The sequence below is a fragment of the Diadema antillarum genome, unplaced genomic scaffold (genome assembly GCF_040938485.1).
Source record: "Diadema antillarum isolate AM-2024a unplaced genomic scaffold, OU_Dant_1.0 seq00000953_RagTag, whole genome shotgun sequence".
Taxonomy (NCBI): domain Eukaryota; kingdom Metazoa; phylum Echinodermata; class Echinoidea; order Diadematoida; family Diadematidae; genus Diadema; species Diadema antillarum.
The window spans coordinates 827,645-843,361 of record NW_027271801.1 but is presented as its reverse complement, the minus strand read 5'-3'; the positions used below and the strand labels follow the sequence as shown (position 1 = coordinate 843,361).

General features: G+C 36.7%; 1 protein-coding gene across 2 annotated transcripts in view; it reads right to left on the bottom strand.

Moving 5' to 3' along the window:
- Positions 1 to 12,211, bottom strand: part of LOC139741794 (uncharacterized) — a 36,406-nt gene extending 24,195 nt beyond the window's left edge. The window contains exon 1 of one of the 2 annotated variants that reach the window (XM_071652385.1): positions 12,099 to 12,211. The gene's annotated coding sequence lies outside the window, so the exon portion shown is untranslated. Of the gene's footprint in view, positions 1 to 4,993; positions 5,111 to 12,098 lie in introns of those variants that run through there. The other variant, XM_071652384.1, reaches the window with a different exon arrangement.
- Positions 12,212 to 15,717: the final 3,506 nt, after the last annotated feature.

Genomic DNA, 15,717 nt, shown 5'->3' with positions numbered 1-15,717 from the left:
CCTTGGGTACACCAAATTCCCTAAAAATAGCTAAAGTAGTACCAATATATATAGATATATGATTCATCAGTTGTGTCTAAAGTCCAATTATGATATGAAATTGCATCAAAACTTTTTTGTGTGTAGTGCATTTTCGTCTTTATGATTGTTTAGTTAATCATAATAAATTTGTACGAAATTAGTTTGGTTAAAAAAATCAAGCTATAATTCAACTTTATGATCATGTAATCTGTAAATAATGTATTTATGTTATTGGTATATTTATAAACTTAAATAAAGAATTTGATATAGATCACGATATATAAATTAATAAACTCCGTCATTAAGTAGTGTGAGGCAATGTTTTATTACAGTTCATAGATTATTTGAAAATAGATAGGCAACATTATGTTCAATTTAAAACTGCACAGTCACAACGACTGAAAATAAAATGTAATGTTCCCTAAGATTCCATGTTGGGACGGTTAGTATTAATCATCTTATATATATATATATATATATATATATATATATATATATATGACATCGTTCATACGGCTCCATAATTCCATTTTATACTTTTCGCGGTTGATACAAATATTTCATTTTCTTACAGAAATTTTGACACATGAACAACTACTTTAAATTCTGAATTATTGAAGATTTATTCATTGTTTAAATGTGATAAGTAATATTTCGGAAACCAATTACTCAGTAAATGTATCTCAATATTGCATATTTTCAATCTAATGAATGCAACAATTCGTAAAGATGGCATATTGCTAATAGGACGAATGTCGAGTAATTTTGAATGATAAGTTTACTTGGTACGATCATATAAGGAATATAACTAGTGTTATATCCTGACAGATATAGGCACATCATAAACTGCAATACTTATTGTCGTCAATATCATTATATATGCTTTATAATGCACTTTTCTTCCTAAATGCATTATTGTAATATTGTCTGGGACCATTACGCTTCGCTTTCTAAAAAAAAAAAAATCGTGAGAAAATATTCACTCTTGAAGGAGTGAATAACAGAAAAGAGTGAATTTAGAGTGAAATTGGAGTGAATTTTGAGTGAATCTGTTCATTTTCACTCGTTGGGCATGGGCCCAACACAAATATCTAATGCACAACGCGCACAACACTACTTAGTACCTTCATGGAACTACTACAAAGCTCTAATATCACCTTACGTCTTTCTCCCACTACATACTATTGCAAAAATCTAACTTTTGTGATAGGAAAACTTGAACTAAATCCCCCTTTAGATAGGCCGTCAGCCCAGTCAAGCTATGCCCACGCTGACGGTCTTCTGCTTCCTTGTTGAATCAACTTATGTGCTGCCTTTTATGATTTATACACCATAAGTGTTTTACAGCAATTATACTGTAGTATTACATGAGATTGTACTATTTATTTGCTCCTTTCCAAATAAGCTATGATTTATTCAATCAATTACAAAAATGTAATTTTATTTTATTTTGAATTGAGAGGCAGAATAAATGTAGATTTAAAAATATATGTATATCTATAAGTACTATATTTCTTACCTGCTAAGCATTTATACTTTTACAAATATACATTTCCCTTTTTTCGCAATGCGCTTTGGATATGCACAGCTTTGTCTGAAATGCACGTGATCATCTTTTCTTTTAATTACAAGCGCAGGTAATATATACTTTAAAAATGTAACACTGTCAAAGTGCCGACATGTTTTATACAAATTGACGGCTACGGAACAACAAAGAATACAGTCCCTGATTTGACGACACCTTAGCTTTACATGACATTATTCTTCATTACGATATCTTACTTAGTGAAAGGTATAACCTGCATGGGGAAAAATACAATTTTTTGCCTTTCAGTATTTCGTTTTGAAAGTGTGGGGCTACTTTTGATAACTAAGACTTCGATTTATCATTAGAAAAACCTGTCATGAAAAGTACGTAAAGGTACGTTAACTGCAAAAGTACGTTAACTGTAAAAGAAACACAGGTCATTATTTTGGGCTTCGAAGAACGCTTTCTTCCGCAACGATTTGCATGACTTGCGTGATATAATCGGCTGATGATTTTTCAATTTCAATGTCAAGTGAAATCGCATTTTGGAATATGATATCTTAAAACTCAAATCTATTTCACTAAATCATATTTTTGTGTCTGGTGGTACATGTACTGCCATAATGGTATCATGACACTGTTCTGATTACGTACTTCTTCCGAAATTAAACAAATATAGATAATGTATCGGCAGAAATAATAACCATACTACATACGTCCACTGATGCCAAGATGAACTCAAAGAGAGCCATGAGTGAAAAACCTCAATGCAGTCGTTTACGTGGTAAAAAAGTCGAACATCTAAAGTCATTTTCGTTGAAATTGTCATTTTTTTTTTACATGTTATCACCATTATGGATAATACGAAGTGGTAAGCTACATGTTGCAGCGGACTACGTTCTGTTTGAAAGTATATAATTTGTTTCTGTTTTGCTGGTTTTCGGAAGTGTCATCGTCCAGTTGGACAAAACACACAAACACATGCAGGCGTGATCCCCTAACAAACGATAATACCTAATGTGTAGATTAAATCTGTTCGACTGGACTTGAAAAAATCACGGCGAGAACAGTTCCGTGACTCGTCCCAGTCACTTCTTCAGCTCTGGCTGATTTCTACAAACAAGTCCAGTCGAATAGATCTAATCTACACACTTTTAGCATACTGCCTGGATGAATCAAAATCTACATCGAGATACACCTGTAATACCTAGTATAAAATTTATTGCAAACACGTATCTGAAAAGAGGATTAAAATGATGATGAAAACGGTGATTTAACACAGCATTTTAGGGGAATACATGCCCATGATAAATGAGACAATTTTGATATTGGACCTTGCTGTTACCAAAAGCAAATTAGATAAGAAATCATGTGTGAACGAGGACCATGAAATAATAAAAAATTTTCTCAAGCATTGTTCCTTCATCTCAGGAAGCGCAGTGTTGGAAACGAAATGTGGAGCTGCGTCGTTACAGGTTAGTGCTTTGTATAAAGTTTTAGACCTTGCGCGTAATAATTACAGTTGTTCTGATGGATTTATTTCACTGGAATATTTACATTTCAGTGGCCTTCAGGGTCTTGTTTATTGAACCAAATCTCAAGTAAGTTACACTCCACAGAACACCAAAAATCACCACTAATCTAGAGGATGTATCCAGTGCACAAATGACAATTTCACAAAACCGTTTTGCCGTTGCCATCTATTTAAATTAGCTACGAGAATACGTCAGCACATACACAAGATTTTTTTTTTGGGGGGGGGGATGTGTCATGCATAATGCTGTTCTCAATACAATTTCATTCGTGTATTATCTCTTGTACGTAACGCTGGTGGAAGGTGCATTTCCAAATTCATATTTATGGACACTAAAACATTCAATACAATTCAACTGAATTCAATTCAGTTCAATTCAAGTCAAGATGAGAAGTGTTTACAACAGCTATACAGACCTTCGATTGATACTTTGTTAAATATACATACTTATGATTTTTATTCAAATGCACTTCATGGCAAGAGTTGTCGTGTACATGACAATTATCACAAAATATTTACACACGCACGCACACACACACACACATATATATATATATATATATATATATATATATATACATATATATATATATATATATATATATATATATAGATATATAGATATATACATATATATAAACATTGAAACATTGGAACAGAATGCGCACTACAGGTCAAACTCATAGTCAGCGACATGATAAAACCTGTTCAACTCTTTAAGTGCTTGTGATAAACGTTAACTCTTAAAATGAAGAAAGAACGCCGGAGATTCAATTTGCTGAAAGGTCAAATGTCAATATTCACTGACAGATCTTTTGACTCGGAAAATGGTGGTAGGGTGCACGAAGAACTCAAAAATACACATACACACATTGATAAATACAGAAGGTGATCCGAAGGATACTCGAATAACCTAATAATATAGTGTGTGCGAGTGTGCATGTGTGTGTGCGTGTGTGTGTAAAGCAAAACATACTAACAAGACCTACTTCAAAAGTGATAGCGATTACGTTGTAATCCATATAACAAACGTCTCTCTAGAGTGGACAACTGTAGAAATCTGATTTAGAAATATATAGGCCAATATTCACACGCTCATTACGAATTAAAATGGCCAACGTATCGCAAAGGAAATGGCATCAGTCCCTTTCAGATTAAAAACAAAAACAAAAACAAAACAAAAACAAAAACCGATGTGTTCATGAGCTCAAAGAGCACTGCAACATTCAACATTTTAGTATGAGTATCTTACTAAGACAAATTTAATGGCCCTTGTATCTTCATAAACAGGGTGTGAATATGAGATGATAGATATAATGGGGACGTATATTACAGTCATTGATAAGAGACCAAGTACCATAATACTGTCCCGAACTCATTTGTACAACTGCGTGGATTATTGTGGTAAACCATACATTAACAACCACACGTCATAAACATTATTAACAACATGACCAAAACATCCACTTACATGCTCATCAGTGAAGTGGTGAGTGAAGCGTAATTTGGGATGGTTAGGAAGTCATATCCTAGGCGCCGTAATCATTCATTAATGAAACCTAAATTAAATTGACATTTCATCAAATTCCAATGGCTCTGCGCTAACTGCAGTATCGCTCCTGCTTCGGCAAATCCGCCTGACTGTGCAGGCTAGGCAGGTTGATAACTCCGAAGCGAGATCAGCTGTTCTCTAACACGCCCACGATCTTCTCGGAAGTTTTTATGAATGAAACCCGACGATCCATCCCCTCTCCGTCAACCAAACCTTCCATAGCAGTTACCGTCTTACACACGTGCACACACGCGCACACACAAACCGTATACGAGAATATCTCAACATATTCTTTGAACGAGTCTTTATAACATATAATTTCATTAGTTTGTCAAATAAGAGTGGATTGGTGTCTTACCGATTTCCGTTGTGAGTGATGGGTGGTCAGCTCACAAGTTTTAATTCCACGAGAGCTGGTGAGATGAACCCGTGTTCGATTTGCGGCACTCCCTGATCACCGATCACAGAAAACCACAAGAGTGAGTCACAGCGAGGAGCAGTTTTATACCACCCTGTCTCAGCTTGTCCTTGAGCGACTTGTCAATCCAAACTTCTCGGTCTCTCCGCCTCTCTGGTAAAACCCAGTCGCCTAAAATAAATGGCCAATGAACGTACTCCGTCTATCTCTGGTTCCTCACGGCACGCCTATCTAATGCATAATGCAGATTTCTATGTGGTGATTGGCTATTCACCGGAAATTGGTTGCCCAAATATGGGAAGCGAACGCTTCCGCGCTTCCGGATTACCAGGAAGCCGTTATGAATGATTCGGTCACATGACCGAAACGTCATAATAGCTTCTCTGCGGGGACAATCAGCATGGCATTCTTCGATTGGCTTTTCCGTTCTTATGCAAATAAGGGTTTTTCCAAATTTGGAGCGTGAAATTTATCAATGAACTCTTATCGCGCGTCCTTCCCAGCGGCTCCAGCTGTGTGTACAGGCATTGTGCGTATCGAGCCGTGTGAATTGTCGAGGCAAAATCCTCGTTTGCACGGGAGGCCCTTGTTTGGGGAAGCCATTGAAAACCATTGAAATCGATGAATGGTCTACTGGCTGTGACGAAACGTCATAATAGACTCACAAGGGGTGGTCGCCTTCAAGTGTCTATTAATATATCAAGCATTGTGCTTTTTGACATTCCGTCCGGACTTAACAGCTGCAATGATACAATTGTGATTATTGTACCGCATTTTAAATCGTCGAGTCTGTTGTCAGACATGCAGTCGGTGGTGCCATTAGAACTCCACGGTGGATTTGTAAGAAGTATTTAAGGGAAAAAACACTCATCTTCCTTTTGGTCCTGTTTTTTTTTCTTGTTCTTTTTTTCATCTCCTGTAGAACTGACGATTTTGCTCAATACATATTGTTCAACTGTTGTCCAATTGGAAGATACATCAGCATACTTCGCATTCTTCACTTCTTTATTTACAAATATCTCTCTGCCCTAAGCCGGACAATATCTCTGTATTCTTCTTACCTGTTAAAACAGGTTGTCCTGCCCGATACCTGACTTGGCAGGCCTTCAACAAATTAGTGAGCATTTGCAATGGCAAATAGATCAAAGTATATAAATCTGGTTTGGTTATAAGAATACATATATAAACACCATATCTTGTTACATAATTATGCCCACATAAACACACATATATGTTTATATAATTATGTATATGTATAATTTGTTAACTGAACTGGAAACCTGTACATCCCTCATCCCTTTATAGGATAGGATTGTCACATTTCCACTCTTGAACAGTACACAAGAAATCAGGTAGGCCTACATGTTATAGTCCCATTCATGTTACACGTGTGCTCTGAAATGCACATTATTTCACTGGTTGTATGACCATTTATCCTTCCGTCATAATCTAAAGCCACTGTTTACGATTGGAAGCAGTGATTGAAAAAATGTTCGAGTTGTCACATTGATGCATGTATAGTTCAGTTGCGTCACAAAACATCCTACCATATGAAAACTTCAAATATAAGGAGATATTACTGGTTTTCTCAATAAACCATAACTGGTTATTCTAGAAACAATATAATAATAAACTATTGTTCACGTTTTGTATACATTTAACAATGCTTAACATTGATTAGGCCCTATCTTGATTAACATGTCTACATTGGTTGTTTCTATACGTAACTCACATTTTAGAACTATTTTGAAGCATCAAACTGGGGTCTCTTTTTTTTTCATCTACAAAATGATAGTTCTGTAGGCTCCATCTGCTCTGTCCCTATACCCAGGTATACCAGCGCTGATACGCCCACACGATTAGATCATAATCTGGGGACCGGTAGACGGTGAGTAACCACTATATCGCTAGCCCCTGGTCTTTAATGTCCTGGGGTTACCTCTCTGCTTTTGTTTTGTTTCGTTTCCTTCTTCTCCTTCCTTTTCTTCTTTTCAGGTTCGATTACCTCTTCGGATGCAACAACTTTATTCGTGATTGGTAGACCTACATCAAAAAGCGACGATGGAGGTTTAGTCTTTTCATTTGACTCCTCCTTTTGTTGATATTGTCATTTTTGAACAGATCTATATTTACCATTAATAATCAATATTGTCATTATAATTTGACTTTATATGTACCACGGTGTGTTTTTCCCCTCTTTTACTTTTTGTGGTTTCTTCTTCCTTGTTTTCTTTTCTCGTTCTCTCTCTCTGTTCTCCATACTTACCTTCTCGTGTCTCTTTCCATTTTACTGCACTTTCTAACACATTAAAACTCACGTTCATAATCTCTCCCCGCTAACATATTGTCTGATAACGAGTTGCAACACCGAAAATTATTTCTTAATCAACGCGCAACTTGATCATGCAATATCATTGAATATCATGTAATGTTGCACTGTGCTCTATATACACTACTCATGCAATAATTCCATGGAACACATGTTTATTACCTTGGACCGACGTAACAAATAATGATTTGACACGTATTACACTGAAGTCAGCTCATGCTGTCTACCGTCTTAACTATTCGCAAAGTGGAATATCAATGACAGCGTCACTCTTGATACAAAGGGATGCATTGAGCAAACATGATCATCAACTAGATTAGATTTTGGAATCTGAGCGGAAACTTTTAACTTCCTTTGCATTAACTTCGATATGATATATTTTTGCACTCCGTTTATTTTCCGTCTGAATTCCCCTGCCAATAACCATGGCTAATTCGAGGACTCACCAACACAACGAAAATGTGCATACCGCGATAGGCTTCAACGAGTATCTCACAATAGCAGTAAGAAAAGAAAAGAATGAAGAGGGGGGGGGGGTGGCGGATGAAAGAGTGAGATATTATCCATACAGCGTACAATAAATTAGGCCCGAGGAGGCACGATACGATTCGAATTGTTCCGCTTTGCATGCCGAGAGATCTTTGACCCGGAAGTTCGGGGTTAAAGGCCCGGCCTATCGAATGAAACAGATCAGACACCTGTCAATGATTCTGACTAGTACTAGTAGTGAGCATCGTTTTCGTCAGTGGTGATCGAAACGCATTTCTGGCTGTATACGCATCTCTTCTTTTTTTTTTCTGAAACAGTAAAGGGTTATACCATTGATGAAGTAAGGTACGAGGTCACGTGGAACTTATAACACTGCAAACCTGGTACTCATTGTGCTATCATGATGGTGATGTTGTCTATGAAGAGTTTGTTCGCAAAAACCGATAAGTCCATATTTGCCAAATGGAGATATTTGCGATTAAAGGTCAAGAAAAATAAAGAAAATAATAATAAAATCTTTGCTTCTTTTGACCATAACTTCAAAAATATACCTTTATATGTAGTGACCAATATATCATTTAAAAGGTATTATTTTGTACTTTATGACAGAGACCGCACTTCAAAATCTTCAAAAATGGACTTATCGGTTTTTGCGAACAAACTCTTTGCATTTTGCATTTTGCATTATTGTTATCGAAATTTGTTAAATATCATCATTGTCAGTATCATTTTAGTATTAGGATGATTGTTAGTAGCTACACTACTGCTGCCACTACCTAGTACTTCTGTTATTACTAATTTACCATCGACATTGTTGTTATCATACTTGTTAACGTTGTTAAAAATACTTATTTTGGCATTATCTTCGTCAGTGATGGCAACTTTTGAACATAGTATAGACGTCAAAACCGAAAGCGTTCACTTGATTTTCCTATTTATATGTAATGTATTATACACACGTATTATTAATATCTATTATGTAGGTCCTACTAATAGATTTATTATATACTTATACACTAAAGTATGCTTTCTCAGCATTCTATATCACACACCACAGCTTGAGTGACCTAGGCTCATCGCCATATCTTGAAAAATGAACATTTTCGATTTGATTTCAAATGTCGTTGATGGCGTTAGAACATATTGACTTTAATGTCCTCTCACTGATATCGTCATGGAACTTATGTTGAATGAGGAACTTAGCACGGTTCGATTGTGAGGGCTTCTAACAATTTGAAGGCAGCCTGCGGTAGGGGACTATACAAACACCTGTTCGTCGGCGCCGACGACGTTTCTAATAATGTATAAAAATAACTTAATATTTCAACTCATAAGTGCCGTCGACTAGCTTTGCAAGGACGATGGCCAGAAGAAAACCGACCCTTTAAGCCCACATGAATGTCTTCTATTGACAAAACGAGAATCAATATATATGCAAACTCGCCGTTCCGTTTGGGTGGATAATGGAAGAATGGATTTCTCTTCTTCGTGCCTGCATGCTGAAGGTGAACCGAACGAATACAGCAAACAGCATACACAGTGAGTACATATCTCTTTCTTTCCGTCATTGCACAGATGACAATAGTGGTGAAGTCACGAACCGTTTCACACGTTTTGTCAAGTCGCCAGCGCTTCCGGCTGTCATCTCTCTTATGCAGTTGACTCTGAGCAAACTTCTTTTCTTTGCTGGAAGTCCCGTTTTGTGTTAACTCAACCTGATTTCTTTCACCAAATGTTTGGTGTTTTAGATGCAAATCTCACAACCCATGAGCATATAGATAATTGGTGATTAACAATTATTTTTTCAGTGCGTGTTTTAATTCCAAGATTGTCAAAATCTTTACATCGGTAGCCATTGTGCATACTACACACCTCCTCTTCAATTCTATTGATGTAAATAGCATATAACGTGACACTCAATAACGGTGTTTTCATGGTCAACATGATGATGTCCCCCTCTGATTCAAAATTATATCTTATTTCATTTCATTTTATTCTATTCTATTTCATTTTATTCTAATGTTCCACATCTCAAACACAAATGTTAAGATACAATCGATAGAACACAAGACAAGACATAACATCATTGACAGCCTGTGGGCTTGGTTCCTGATTGAATTAATAGTATAATGTGGAGAATCTGGACAAGTCGTGTCAGTTATACGTGTGAGAAGCAGAAAGGCGAACATCAACTACTTTGATCATTTCAGGTACTGTAGTTTTTTTCCACAATTTGTACGTGGTTGTTTTATATCACGGGATCTGCGGCTGTACAAGCCTGCTTTTACGCAGGCCCCATCATATTTCTCGCATTATGACCGTAGTTCAAGTCTAACGTATACAGACCTTTGTGTTTATAACGAGACAAATTATGGTACATTCCGTTGAAGTTTTATCTACTGTAATGTAATGTCTTGTACAATTTTTGTATTATATGATTATATTTTTTCTGTGCTATTTGTGAGAAATATGAAAATTGAAATTAAATTGAAATTGAAATTGAAATGAAAAGAAAAGTAAATAAAAAACAAACAAACAAACAAGCAAACAATGTACGCGACCGTGCATGAACTCAATCCGTGACGATACTCTTCAAACCGATTCGTTAATATCCGGGTCACTGGACAAAGTGCTACTCGTACGTGACTAGTAGATTGACTTCTATCGATGAAACGAATCTTCACTCATTTATTGTTCTCTGTTGTATGTGTGTGATTTTCAAACGAACCCACTCCCTTAAAGATCTGTCAGATAGAAATGGTGCTGTTTTGGCATCTTACGAACGCTGTCTTTTTTTTTAACTTTGCCTTATGAGTAAATCAACGTGTATACACGTTGATTTACTTATAAGACAAAGGGAAAAAAAAGACAGCGTTCGTATAGCAAACCAACCACGCTCTTATCAAGCACATGTCTTATCGTAGAAATGTCTTATGACCGATGGTTCAGAATCTGTCTGCATAAGTCAAGAAATTAGTCTCGTGAGATTTTATTTTTGATGCTGATCACTTTTATACAGGTCTGTTTATCATATTCCTAGGTTCTATGGGCATGTGATGGGATAGTTTCGAATGAGCGAAGCTACAGTTTTAATACCCACGACATGCTTTTTTTCCCCTCAACATTTGTGTTTCTTTCATGACATATATATATATATATATGTATATCACGGTTTCAGTGAGGTGTCAATTCACATGTGATAACAGTTATTGTGACCACTAAACGTTCAATGCACTTTGTCACAAAATGAGTCGGACTAGAAGAGAAAGAGAGAGGGGGTGGGTATGAAGATTGTACACGTAGAAATCGCAACCTTGACGGGACAAAAGGTATATAAATAAAGTTTTGCATTTGCAAAACCAAAGATCCCAACGAATATGAGCAACTACCTTTACCTTTGCACAATATTTCCCCACGGGGGTGCCTAAAAGTAAACGCTCGACATCGACATGATCTAATATTGACGACTCCTTTGAAATGGTGGGTATTTGAACTTGGAGATATTGTGTTTGTGTGCTGACAAAGAGCAAGGTGTGGGTGCAGTCAATTATTGACGGATGGCAGAGACACAATATTCAGCCCGATAGCGTGAGAGCATTACTCTGGTTGTCATGTGAAAGACCACACATAGATTGGATCATTCCATTGTTAGGATATGGGTTAGGAGGGTAGCCGTGGAAGAAAAACTTCATGGAGTGACGATTGCATAATGAACTCGTAAAATAAGAAAGTATAATGATGTTGAAAGTTATATACCGAGCGCTCAATGCAAAAATCCCGGAAAGAATACTTTTTTATGTTCGTTTCTAACGGCAAGAAAGGACCTCCTCAAATCTGTAAATTACGAATTGGCAACTATGGAAATGATGCGAAGAGAAACTTACTCCGCAAACAATCTGAAAACTATTAGCTGCCGATTTTTAAGGTGAAATTGTAAAATGTGACAAATAAACAGTGATGTGTATTATGTAACCACCGCACATTACCTAAGAACATGAAAATAGATTCGATTTGAAAGGTATTACAAAAGTAATTTACATTGAAACTCAAATCAGGCTGGGACGAGATAAAATGAAAACAAACAGACAAACGACAAGAGGCAAATGAAGAAAAGACACTCATAAGACTTGCTTGCACAAAAAGAAATTTGAGATACTGCTGCACTGTTTTAAAGTTTTTCATACAGAAGAGTAAAGACATTATATTCCTCACTATGATGATACTCACAGCTTCCCTTCCGCAAAGAACGATACTTCATCGAAGTCGTCGTCAAAAACGATGTCATTCCTCAATTCCCAAGCATCTGATTCTGAAACCACTCTCCTCACTCCCAACTCCACGTCTGCCTCCACGTCCCTTTCGAAGTCACTCTCTTCGATTTTGTCTACATTGAACTCCGCGCCCAAGAGCTCAATGCTCTCGAACGTTTTGACCTGTTCGTAAAGCTGCACATCGGTAATCTGCTTCACAGCACCCTCACCTCCGAACTCCATTTCAGCGATGACCGCGACGCGAAAGTCTTTCCCGAAAAGCTGATCGCTGAGCAAATTTTACCGGGTCGTCCGCAATCGTAGATATTTCTGGTACACGTGCGGTCAGTCTATTGGTATCAGAATGGACAGAGAAACTGCATGAAAAAGATCCTTTGATCACACCCTTTCTTTCCCTCTACGACTACGACTACGGTTAAGGACAAGAAACCGACACCGATGTTTGGTGTCAGGAGCATCACACCTCTCCCGCAGGTTTCGACAACGCTCTGCCATGAACTTCGGCAGTCCCTGCCTTATCGATCTCAGTGAGAATTTATGTGCAAGCAAGACCAATAAAGCGCCTTTATGAGGACTGAGTGACGTCATAACAAAATACAATATCTGATTGAATCTGGTTATCTTTGGCTCGATCGGCCTATTCATAGGACTATGTTCGTCGTCACACACACACACACACACATATACACAGACACAAATTACACACTATAGATAAGTAGAAAGTCAAAGGGTAGTCAGCGGACTTTAGTCGAGACTTATAGTTACGTGACCCTCTATCCAAGATGTACGCCGAATTTAACACGACAGGGGCTTAGTCTGGTGTATAGCTGGCATTTTCAGAATACGAAGTCATATTGACTGTCATTCCGAATACTAGTACATCACTGATCTAAAAATTGTGTCTTTGCGATGAAGCCCATCAAAGATGTCAAAGGTTGAGATCTGCCTTTTACGTTTTTCTCTCCCTTCTCTTATTTTAGTGACGCTCGTCTGAATATCATGCGTCTAAATGGAAGGTAGGCCACCAGAGGAAAACGTGAGTGATCGGGCCGTTATGTATGTATATGTATATATTATGAATATTATATATATATATATATATATATATATATATATATATATATATATATATATATATATATATAAGGGATGTCGCAGGATGCCAGCCGGATTAGTTGAAGCCTTCAACATGAGCATCATACCACATCATACCACTAATATATAACATATAGTGGTATGATGCTCATGTTGAAGGCTTCAACTAATCCGGCTGGCATCCTGCGACATCCCTTGTCATCATTTGTCACGATTACTCAGTATATATACATATCCTACGAACAGTTTTAGAAGACTGGCAACTAGTTTCGTAGAAAGATAAAAGAAATCTAAATATATCACGAACATTAACGCAAACTTGATATGGATGGCATCGACAGCTAAAGCATGATTGCCAATTTGCCTGTTTATGTTAACCAGAACTTTGTATTACATTTTCTAAAGGTTGCTGATATCATTTTAAAAGTCAGGCTTAGCACTACTTAGAAGGAGTTCCTCAGTCGAACGATGTAAACGTAATTGTAGACAAGGATTTGGAGCATTATTTTGGTTTCGTGTAGCAGTAAAGTGGCATTAGGGGTGTGATTTTCATTATCAACTACAATTTTTATCATCATCTCTATTGTCATAATCACCATCACCATTGTCATCATTTTATCATTGTTATCATTTTCATTACCATTATCATTATCATCATTATCAATGTTATTACAACTTCCACCATCATCTTCAGTAGTGTAGTAGAAACAAAAGCAGTATTACTAGTATACCATATACTTTAAAACTTTCTGTACGGCCTCCAATATATTAATGACACCACTGCATAAACATAGGGACAGGAAACGTGGGTCGCAGTTTCCCTCATTTCTCATTAAAAAATACTGGACAGCTAAAAAACAAAAATGAAAGTTCATCCTCTGGTCATGGGAGACTAACCATATATCTAGATTGCAGACCATGAGCAACTTTTTGCCCTCGAGAAGAGGAGCTTCTACTTGAAGTCTCTTAATAATTGTTTATCGTTGTTTTATGTGCCTGTTTCTTTGCACGCTCCATCCCAAATCCCTCCCGTTTCAGGCGATGATGACAATTAGAAGAGAAAGAGCACAATTTTACGTTACCCATTTATGGCTTCGAAAGTAAAAAGCAAGCAAACTAAATACTCTTTTGAAATTCCTACAGTTTACTTAGAATGCACAATGCAACTACCAGTCACGTCATGACATAGGATTCATATTTTAAGCAAAGTTTTTTTATTTTTTATTTTATTTGTAGTTCTCACCATTAATGAATGATATAAATGTTTAATGAACGAGACGTCATTTCAGCTCTAAACATCTTGCCCTCTCTTTCCTCTTTACAGAAACCTTTACACAATCTTGCAAGTTTATTTTGATAGCATGTTTACATGTTTATACAATTAACACATGTATAGATCCTTGCCATCTGATTGGATGAATGCGGGTCACATGACATTCAGAAGAGTCAGTTGTCCCACGCTCACTCTTAATGGCAGTGCTATAGATGTCTATTGAACAGTAAATCAAGCGAGTCAGCAGTGCAATAGATCCTATAGGACAAACTGAACTTGTGTATCGCAGAGCAGTTTCGAGTGAGCTGAAATAGCTACCCTGGTAAAAGAAAAAGGAATGAATGAATGAATGAATGAATGAATGAATGAATGAATAAGCAATTAAATACATAAATAAATAAATGAATGAATAGATAAATAAATAAATGAATAGATAAACAAATAAATAAATTAGATAAATAGATAAATAAATGAATAGATAGATAGATAGATAGATAAATAAATGAATAAATGAATAAATAAATAAATAAATAAATAAATAAAACATTGATGCATACGGGCACTCAATTGCGTTGCCAGCGAGACCTAGAGCCAGATCTATTTCTAGGCCTAACTGATAGTCCTCCTTCTAGATATAAATCTATTTTGGTCTGGACCAGGCCTGTATCGTGTGTTGTATAAAACAAATATTCAATATCTTACCATTCTTGGGACGGTTCAAATATTACATTCGGTGCAAGTTTTACCGTTCTATTCAACTCCTCTTCGCGCCGTTGAATAGAACGGTTAAACTTGCACGCTCATCTAATACTTGTATTCGGAATCATCGCACTCATAAAAATTGAATTTTCGTCGCTGGTGTGACGAGACCTTGTATCTCAAATGTTGGTGAAAATTACTTTTTTTTAATTAATGGTCAGATAATCAACTAAGTGATGTCCTGTCCAGACCCTAGCTGTCTTACCCCAAAAATGAAGCCACCACGGCATGTCAAAGGAAGGGTTATTCCATTTGATATAGTGTTTTGGCTGCCATGTTTTTTGCTCTCTGGAACATTTGACATTTTGTAGATACAAGGTCTTGTCGTCCCAGCGAACAGTCTGGAGGATGGGTTCAATTCATGATATTGTGAAATAGGTCTATGTTTAATTGCTGGAAAAGGGATGGGATTCCAGTATAGTTTTCTGTTTGTCTATCAATTCTTATC